Below are 8906 nucleotides of genomic sequence, written 5' to 3'. Positions count from 1 at the left end.
ATGACACCCCAATCAAAAGGGGCCCTTAACTTCTAAGAAGGAGAGAAGTAACACCAAGCTCTTCTGCACAGAACCAAAGTCCTGAAATATCTCCTCTTTTTTTGCATTCCCCAAGCTTGCATAATAGTTCTGCATGTGAAATTTTAGAGAAATGAAATAATTTATGGTTCCAGCTTGCTGCTCTTTCTGCAAAGTTGATTTTTTTAAAAATCCTGAACCCAAAACGTGCCCCTTAGTGGAAAGTTCAGTCCTCTTGTGGCTGTAAATCAGATGTATAAAGGAAGCATAATATTTGAACAGTACTTTTGCTTTTTAAATACATTAGATCAAGACGTACCAGTAGCCCTGGTGATGAATACTTTTAGATATTTATGAAGTACAGAAGGAAAATAAGACACTCCTTGCAAAATAAAAACTTCCCCAAGTAACTCTGCAAACTCTGACACAGTGCAGGGGTTGTCATGTCTCTCAAAATGAAATCACACCACATGCTCATAAAGGCCATGAGAAACCAAAACTGTGCAGTAGAAATCCAAAAGCACGGTGCTGCCCCACTCACCAGGCCATGAGAAGCCACACAGAACAATGGGCGCTGCTTTCTTCACAGTTTTTTGAAAAGATTTCCTTAAGTTTTTCCAAAAACTCTTGGGACTATTTGAGCCTTTCCTCAATGCATGTGCTCAGCGTACCTTTAAGAATTTCCTGAAGGCTTCTAAGCACATCCTTATCTTTCACCACCTGACCTTTGCAGAGTTCTTTTCCTTGCTCTCACAGCTGCTGTCCAGTCCAGAGCAGTTATAAACCAAGGCAAGCACAGCTAGTCAGAGCCCAGCTTTCAGGCAGTGACCAACCCTCTTCAGTCCCTCAGAGGCATACCCTTGTCCTCAGAAGCAGTGCCATCCTGTAGTTGCTTTGGTCTCACTGTCCTGCTGATGTCTTTTATCTGCCATTGTGGTAGAAGACAGTGGGAGGGAAAAAAGAACATTGTTAGAACTGAGAATTGCAAGCTCCTTAAAGCTTGGAAACAAATTTGGAATCCACACATCCACCACAAATGCTCTGTTAGTTTACCAATCAACACCTAAGTGTTTATCCCCAGTATTTGTAAGAAGGATACCTTCAGCATGGCAATAGCACATGCTTTGGACCACTGAAATGTGCTCTGCTTTCCCTTTGCTGCTACTGCAGCTCTGGAGTGAAGTCTCAGGAGTAATGTAGCTGCTGCTGGTTGTCACATTGTAGTATAACACATAATGACATCTAGCTTTCTGCTAGACAACAGTTCTTCCTAGAGCTCAGAAATGCCACCTTATGGGGTAAAGCTATTTAAGGTCCCTCCTTAAGCAACTGTTCAGTTTTATTGCCCTCTCCCTGTGCCACAGCAGCAGCAGACAGGGTGAGGAAAGCTGTATCTGCCATTGCTTGAAAAATTAAACAATAGTTGCATGTTTTGCAAAACTGACTGCATCAGTAGTAGTGGGTAAGGAGGTCTGCATGGACACCTGAGCGTGTGCTACCACAAATGTGTGGATATAGAGGGGAGGGAGGGTGGTGAGAGAGAGCTGGTGCTACTGGTCATCATGAAGTGGCTGCAGGGAGACTGCCCGTGTATTTACACCAGAGAGGCCCCATACACTAAGGATTCAGCCCTGTGACTCCCAGGGCTCACAAGTAGTGGGACAGGCATGGGAGATGTGGTCACACCGCCAAAAGCTAAGTTGGAGGAAATCTCCCAAGTGAAAACAAAGACTCTGTAAGTCATTTCCTCTAAGCTGAACAGAAAGACATCTGTGTTGATCCAGCTATTACACACTGGTCACAACAAAACAATTTGCTTGCAAGCAGTATAGACTCTGCTTGCTTTCCTCTAGACTGACAATTAGAAATGTGAGAGATGTATTTCCAATGAACTTTACATTTCTCTCAATGAGGTTTTGCAGAGTGACAATTTCTATAGGTCAGGCTGGGCGAAAAGAAGGAGGTAAAGAAGAGAGCCTGTGCAACATCTCACTACAGACCCTGAAGTTCAACCCAGGCATCTGATGGGTGCAAAAAGCCACTTCAGTTATTCTGGCTGTATATGAGTGTCTGAGGTTTGGGGTGGCTGGATGCTACTCTTACGTATGGATAATTATGAAGGAAGGCATTGTCACCCCGGGGGCCACCGGGGCAAGAGCAGATCTGTGAAGGGCATTAAAGAAGAGCAGCCTTGGGGTGAACAGCCCACTCGGGATGGGGGAGTGCTGTGCCCACCGCCTCCCTGCAGCCCAGCCCGCAGCCCCGCGAACGCTCACACTCACTGCGGTTTGGAACGAGAAATGCCTGACCGAAGCACCGCTTACACACAATTTAAAGCCAGCTGGTGCCAAGCACCTAGATTTTGGGGGAGAGTTTGCAACGGAGTTGTGTAATTTGCCTTTTTCTTGTACTTCACCGACACGATTCCAGGCAGCTTCCGCCGGCTGCCTTGGATGTGGGACACCTTCTCACTTGAGCTTCTCGCCGTGCTGCACCTGCCCCGAGCGCGGAGGGCGCCCGGGATGGGGTGCCGCCCGGCAGGGAGCGGGCCCCGCACAGGGGCCGCCCCCGCCGCTTCCTCCGCCGCTGCCCCGCGGGGAGCCGCGCTCGGCGGGACGGCGAGGAGGACGAGGAGGAGGTGCCTTCCCGAGCCGGAACGGGGCACTGCGGTGCCTCTCTCCCTCCCTCCTTCCGCCTCCCTCCACGCCGCCGGCGCCAGGGCTCCTTCCGCGGCGGCGGCCAGGACAGCCAGGTAAGGCAGAGCCGGGGCTGCCGGGCAGCGGGCGCTCCTCGCAAGGCAAAGGGGCCGTTCCTTCCTCCGCGCTCAAAGCCGAGGCTGCCCGAGCGCAGGTAGCCGGGTCCGCGCCCCGCACGGACCTGTCTCGGGGAGTGCCGGATCACGGAGCCCACCCTGCAGCGGCCGCTGTTTGCGACTTCAAAAGTGTGGGCGCCACAAGAGCAGAGGGACCGCTTCCTCGACGTCGAGGTGTCACAGGGACCTGTAAGCGGGAGGAATGACAAAAGCTGCCTTTTAAACCTTTGCTTAAAATTGCTGTAATTTGTATAATATAAGGGTTGTTATCTAGGCTATCAAATGCATTTGAAAGCCATGTACTAAGACTGTTCCGCCTCATCTCTAGGCAAAAGTTGCCTTGTGTGTGAGTTCAGTCATCCTAATAATGCCCCCTGCTTTCTGTCCAACAGCGGGGTTATCCTTTCTTGGCGGTGAATGCTCTTACAGTCCTTCGTGCTGGGATACAGCATACCTGCTGCTTGTGCAGTAAGTGACTGGATTTGCATGGTGCTTTTCTGCAGGCTTCCTTTCTGCAGCCCTATAGCTTGGAACCGGTAATTATTTGAGCTGTAAACTGAGCTTTTAGAGTAGACGGCCACAAGCTTCCTGCTTGGAAGGATAGATGGATACCTCACTGTGACAAATGTTAATCTGAAATACTTAGGATTGTTTTATGAGTCAAATAAGCGAGACTATAGCTTGTGCAGACGGAAAAACTGACTGTAGCAGAAATGCAGATAAAAAGGTGTCTTGCGAGTACTTGCTTCTGGAGCATTTGTTTTTATTTTAGAGTAAATGTTGCTCATACCTTATCTGATTGTCTCACCTCTGATAGAGGGTGAAGTTTCATTTAATTTCTCAGAACCCTCCAGTGACTGGAAAATGGGTTATTACTTACTGCTGTTACATAAATGTGTAGAGTATTTTGGGCAATCAAAAGCAGCACGTATACAAACAGGCTCCCAGTTAACTTGACGGGGTGCCCAGAGTGACTTTGCACCTGCTTCTCTTACCTTTTGGCACACCAGCTGTGCTGCTCAGATCATGCCACCTGTGCAGAAGAGGCCCTTTAGGTGTCCTGGTCTTGTTTCCTGGGTACTGCTCTTGTAGGTGGGGTGGTAGTGCAGGGTGTTACTCATAGCCATTTGGTGGTTATGGTTTTTAAGGAGACTGCAGCAGGAAAGAGACCAATTGCTGTCAAAGTCTCCTCTAATAGTCTTCATGTTTCTCTAGGTTTTATTTTACGTGTTTTATTTATTGAGAAATTACGTCTTATCGCGAAATAATCACATTTATCTCTGGATTTAGTCCTTGATGAAAGGGTGCCTTACACATTCCTCTAAATTTCTGAATGAATATTAGGATTGTTTTGAACCAAATGATTTCTATGTGAGCTTGTCTGCTGAAACCACTGAAAACAGAGCAGTATGGTTATATTTGGCACCTTTTTTGTTTTAATAAGGTAATGTCAAAGGTGTGAAAATCAAAAACGTACTGCCAGTTAGCTCTCTGTCTTGAAGGAACTCTAGTTCTCAGCTGCAAGACCTGATTTTATTAGCCCTTCAAAATTTATAGGAGTGCCACTTTTTTTTTAATGTTAATATAGAATTTTAAAGTCTTTGAAATATTTTTAAATTATTGATTGTGAGGCAGCTAGAACTATGTCCTAAATTAAGTCACATTTTAATTCTTAGCTGTAGGCATTCTGGATTTCGCATTGCAACGTATCCAGTAACCTGGCTGACTGCCTACAATGGATAAAAAGAGAGAAAAATAATAGAGCTGATAAAACAATATCAGCTCCATATTTTTTTATTTTGCCCTGAAACAACATTGTATTCAGATATGCCGTGATAGTATGATATCCTGTAATTAAAATTAAAATAACTGGGAAGTGGTTACTTCCACAAAATTACTTGGAAACATCAAGAAATGTTCCCCTCCACCAAATGGAGGTGCAACCTCTTGTAGATTTAATTCCCTTTGTGTTGTGTTAGCTTATAAACTGCATACAGAAGATAAGGTGCAATGGTGTAAGTTTCATACAAATATTTATACCTCAAATATGCAAAACATGTTCTGTTTTTTAAACAATAGAAGTCTGTGCTGCCTGCTGTCAATGCAAAGATCATGGAAAATAATATTTAGCTTTTGTTAACCATTGATGTCTAAGATGTTTTTCTACTTTTGCATGGTTTGAATTTTTTTCATTAAACTATTACCTATTCACTGCTGAACTTGGAACTGTGCTTTAAAAAAAGGCAGGATTGTGTATGCAAAAAAATCAGTTGTAGCAGTCTACAATGGCTCTCCTGCAGAAGGAGGATAAGGAAATACCACAATAAAAATTGAAAGATATGGAAAGCAGTACTTGGACAGAGTGGAGTACAGGTTGGCATGGTGAAGAAAGCCTGAGGTGTTGGATTTTTTATATTTTAAAGAACATATGTGCTCCTGAAGTACATGTATCATATATTTTTGGATTTGTACTACCTATATTTTTATTATTATATAGATACATCTATTTCCACACAATTACCAATACCTTGGCTAAAAATTGTCAGCGATGATCAGTCTGGTTTTGGAAATTAGAATGATGATGTTCATTAAATGACCTGTGGATACCCATAGTTTCCTGCATTATGCAAAATGCAAGGAAGGACTCTCACTACATCAGCTGCATCCTTCCTGACTGATCTCCTTCCCACTACAGAGGTATCAGCTCAATTTACCCTCGTTATCCTGGCTAGGGCCTCATGCTAGCACTAGGCATTAGAGGTATACTGATACAATGGGGGCACAACTCTCTAGAAACCAATTAAATTGCACCTATGTTTCAACAAATGGTCAATTGGGTCTCAAGAAACGTATTTTTATTAACAGAGGGTGTTACTTCTAAAGACAAATCATGAGTTTACTCTGCTACCTGTCAGGCAGAGGAGCATTCTGCTCTCCTGCTTTTTTTCTAAGTGTATTTTCTAAAGGAAAAAGCATTAGGAAAGCAAGCGTTGTGCAATTTGAGGGAAACTAATGTTTGGGTGGACACATATTCCTTTTGTCTGGTGAGACAGAAGAGGAACTGGGGAACAGAGGCTTGTGACTCACCACTGCCCCGTGGCCATTACAGTGCCGGCAGTTCTCAGTCATCCCCTGCCTCAGCTGAGGCACACGGGCTGTGATTCAGAGTCAGGGAAAATACCAAGTGAGATAAAACCTTGAAAAACAGATAGATAATTTCTGACACATGAGGAGACGAGTCTCATTGTAGGAGTGCTTTGCAGGGAGGGGAGAACGTTTTTGCAATTTCCTGGGCATAGAGGTGGGATGGGGTAAGGGGAGATCTGTTCCTCGCAAGCAATGTGAAGTGGCCACTGTGTTCAGATGGGATCCTGAAATCTTGGGAAAAAGACTCCTGGAAGTAGGTCTGTCCATTATGGGAAAGGTTTACCTTTCTTAGGAAGAACAACATCAGCTAGGAGCAGTCTTTGGTTTTGACAGTACTCAAACATTCAGGAGAAAAAAGATATTGCTGAAAAGATACGTCTGGTTGGATGACTGTTCTGTATTTTGGGTGGTTCAGTGAAGCTCATGCCTAGCTTGGTGTGGTCCAGCTTTGGTATGGTGGGCAGGAGACATGGTTTTCCAGGACCTGCTGCAGAGTTGCTCTAAGAGAATCTGAGCCTGGCCAACAGCCGATGTACAAGAGCTGTTCCCCATCTGCTGAGGCCAGCCATGTAAATCAGCTCCTGGTGACTGGAAGAAGTATTTGGCCATAGTTGCAGTCACAACTCCTCTTCTTAGGCAAAGCACCAGGCTGCCAAGTGGGCTACCCTATTTCAGCTCTTAAGGTAAAAATCCTGTGCAACATTAAACAAATGCAGGAAAAAGAAGAAAAAAACCTGTAGTGTGCTGAGGTATGTGGGACCTGGACAAACTCTTTCTTGGCACTCTTTCTTTTCCTCATTCATGCAGATGTGTGAATGGGTGACACTTTGCCACGCATAGGGGGTATAACTTCATGTATGCTCAAGTAGGTCACAGCTGAGTTTCCTGTCAGGAGGGTTTTTGTTCAGCCCTGTGCCTATTACAAGCTGTGATCTGACTAACTTGTAAGATCTAGGCCTTGTTTCCACTTGAATGTGGGGCAGAAAAAAATGCCTTTGGGTGGTAAAGGAGGCAGCATCTGGGCAGGAGACTGGGACCCTACCCTTCCAGTGAGCACACTGTATGTTAAACTGGGACAAATTCCTGACCATTTATGTTTATTAAACAAAACCAGGATCTTGTTGTTTGTTTTTTTTCTCCACAGGATAGCCACATAACTTGCCATCAGACCCAGGTGATATCTAACCTTTTGTTTTAGCTGAATGTTGTAAATCTGTCCTAGGCAGCCCTGTGCACAAATCTTGTCAGGTTTGCTGTGCTAGCCTACGGGGTAGGTGAGATAATCATAATACATAAATTCTTAATGTATTCGAGGTTGCTTCTTGTCTTGTGAATTACAGGATGTCCTATATCACAGGCTCAAGCTCCATATCCTGGCAGAAAGAATAACTGTGTGTGTTTTCCCTGCCTCTCCTCCCCAGTTATGAGCATCTCTTTCCAGGTGAAGTTGCAAATCAGATCAATTCCCAGTGGCATGGTGGGAGGAGCAGAAGAGAGGGGGCCTCACCCACTTTGGGTTGTGTGACCCTGTGAGAGTCTGTTTTATCACTGGGAACTTTGGGAGAATGACAGGTGAAAGGCTGTGGGGTGTGAGAGCAGTGAGAGGAGGGCCATTGTTCTGTGTCAGGGGCTGCAGATGGCTCCTCTGTCACCACAGTGGCTTTCTCTTCCTATCAGGGCACTCTCACTAAGCATGAAGGGGCTTGCAGTTCTCTGATTAAAAAAAAAAAAAAAAAGTCATGGGCAAGCAGCAAAATTCCCTCAATTTTGTTTAGTACTTTTCTGCATCTTTTAAGCTGAAACTAATCTGAAAGCCAGTGTGATGCCGATACTCCCCATGAAAACCTGAGACCTAGCCGTAAAGGACTGTCTTATCTTACCTTTGCAGTGCCTTAACTTTACTCCTTGTAATTTTTACCTCAACAGGAGTAGATTGTGACAGCCCAATTTCTGGTGATGCATCTTCTGTAATATCCTTATGTCTCACTATAAGTAACCAGAGTGGAGTTATATACCATCAAGCATTAATGACCACATTGCATGTCTCAAAGACTTTAAGCTGAATGTTGTTCCTGGAGACAATAAATGTCTTGTGACACCTGACAAGCGCCCTCATTCCCTGTTTAACTCACAACAGTTGAAACAGCTCAACATCTGAGAACTGACATCAAGGAGAGCAGAGGTAACAAGCTGTTTTGCTAGAGATGCTCACTACCTTCCATTAGCGAGAGGAAAGGGAGAACATAAGACCACAGCACTGCCTCAGTTGTGTTTATTTACAGATTCAGTAAGAAACTTTTCCTCTGAATTAATACTTATATTTTGACATGAGTGAAGTAAAGTCCTTTGGTATTCCCTGTTGCTTAGGCTGCACTGTACGTGAAAAAAAAATTCTTTACGGTCATAGCCTGGCTTTTCAGTCCTGCATGTGGCGACTCTATTAGTAAGTGGCTGAAAGGCAAGTAAAAGCAAGGAATTCTTTCACTACTTCCCATGCGCAGGCAGGTGTTCAGCCATTCCCAGGAAAGCTGGGCCCCATCATGCATAACATTGTTTTGGGAAGACAAAAGTCATAACTCCAAACGCCCCCCCCCCTTCCTCCTTCTTCCTCCCACTTTATACACTGAGCCTGATGCTATATGGTACAGAATATCCCTTTGGTCAGTTGGGGTCAGCTGATCCAGCTATGTCTCCTCCCAGCTTCCCATACACCTCCAGCCTCCTCACCAGTGTGGCAGTACAAAAAGCAGAAAAGGCCTTGGCTCTGTCCTAGCACTGCTCGGCAATAATAAAGCCATCTCTGTATTATCAACCCTGTGATCAGCACAATTTCAAAACATAGCCCCATATTAGCCATTGTGAAGAAACTTAACTCTACCCCAGCCAAAATCAATCCACATAACAGGGTAAGAGACTCTGGAATCACAAG

General features: G+C 44.8%; 1 protein-coding gene across 2 annotated transcripts in view; it reads left to right on the top strand.

Moving 5' to 3' along the window:
- The first annotated feature begins 2676 nt into the window (after positions 1 to 2676).
- TEC (tec protein tyrosine kinase) overlaps positions 2677 to 8906 on the top strand; it is a 49654-nt gene continuing 43424 nt past the window's right edge. The window contains exon 1 of one of the 2 annotated variants that reach the window (XM_027676331.1): positions 2677 to 2770. The gene's annotated coding sequence lies outside the window, so the exon portion shown is untranslated. Of the gene's footprint in view, positions 2771 to 2953; positions 3020 to 8906 lie in introns of those variants that run through there. The other variant, XM_027676333.1, reaches the window with a different exon arrangement.

Source organism: Neopelma chrysocephalum, unplaced genomic scaffold (genome assembly GCF_003984885.1).
Source record: "Neopelma chrysocephalum unplaced genomic scaffold, ASM398488v2 Primary Assembly neopelma1_42, whole genome shotgun sequence".
In the NCBI taxonomy this organism is placed as follows: Eukaryota; Metazoa; Chordata; class Aves; order Passeriformes; family Pipridae; genus Neopelma; species Neopelma chrysocephalum.
This window is presented reverse-complemented; position numbering and strand designations above follow the sequence as displayed.